Raw genomic sequence first — 455 nt, 5'->3', positions numbered from 1 at the left:
ATATGATGGTAAACATGGTGATTATCTCTAATATGGACACCCAACATAATATATGATATTTACCATCTGAATCTAACCATCTAACCATGCAACAATTGGAAAAGTCAGCCATCTATTAATTATCATGTTAATTATTGTGCCTTTCGCCCCAACAGCAGGGGCGCTTTTACCCCAAATACCATACTTTTACATATTCTTCTAGTTATTGAAAAACTGTAGCTTTAATTATTTTAAACCAAACTGATAATCATTAAGAAGACCTTTGTCTCTGTTAGTAATTAACAAAGGTCCCTTTTTAGTTTCTCTTTGCCACCTTGAATATTTCTCAGTCCCTCAAAGGGTATAACGGCCGGGAAGCAAGAAAAAACATAAAATAAGTAAGCACAGAATCAACTTTGCACTGCTGCGCGCGATCGCGTCAAAGATCAGACAAATATACACGTGCACACGTGCAT

The 455-nt window shown here is 36.3% G+C and overlaps 1 protein-coding gene across 1 annotated transcript in view; it reads right to left on the bottom strand.

The window, feature by feature from the left end:
• LOC107600960 (ribosomal RNA processing protein 36 homolog) overlaps positions 1-455 on the bottom strand; it is an 18372-nt gene that overhangs the window by 4786 nt on the left and 13131 nt on the right. The gene's annotated exons all lie outside the window — the stretch shown is intronic.

This window comes from Sinocyclocheilus grahami, unplaced genomic scaffold (assembly GCF_001515645.1).
Source record: "Sinocyclocheilus grahami isolate Dianchi unplaced genomic scaffold, SAMN03320097.WGS_v1.1 scaffold295.1, whole genome shotgun sequence".
NCBI classification, from domain to species: Eukaryota; Metazoa; Chordata; class Actinopteri; order Cypriniformes; family Cyprinidae; genus Sinocyclocheilus; species Sinocyclocheilus grahami.
The sequence above is the reverse complement of the archived record's forward strand: the minus strand, read 5'-3'. Positions and strand labels throughout refer to the sequence as shown.